The following is a 461-nucleotide window of genomic DNA, read 5'->3' as shown; positions in this document are numbered from 1 at the left end:
TACCAATCGGACAGACGGCCAATGACACTATTACATAAAATTTTCTCTTTAATAAAAACAACCCTTTTTTATTCAATAAAGTAAAATCTTTGTATCATATCTATGTAAGAGTTTCTAAAGAGTGGGATTAGCCCACTACTTGTGTTTACACGAAACTGCCCAAGAAGGTTTACAATTATTCACCAAAAATTTGCTCATCTTGGGTCCCGCCAAGAAGGTGACCCAAGGAGCATAGCCCGACATCTAGACAGAAAAGCATGGACCAACCTTGAGGGCTGCTGTGTCGTGCTCAACAGTGGGTTTGAAATCTCTTGCCAAGAAACAAGGAAAAAGAAGTGTTTGTATTATGAACAAAATATAATTTTTTTTCATGCCTCAGAAGAGCTGAAATCAGTGCCCTTTAGTAACGCTTGCTACATGTCAACTAATAAATGACGCCCTTTTTGATATTTTAAAAAAAA

The sequence above is a fragment of the Penaeus monodon genome, chromosome 25 (genome assembly GCF_015228065.2).
Source record: "Penaeus monodon isolate SGIC_2016 chromosome 25, NSTDA_Pmon_1, whole genome shotgun sequence".
Taxonomy (NCBI): domain Eukaryota; kingdom Metazoa; phylum Arthropoda; class Malacostraca; order Decapoda; family Penaeidae; genus Penaeus; species Penaeus monodon.
The sequence above is the reverse complement of the archived record's forward strand: the minus strand, read 5'-3'. Positions refer to the sequence as shown.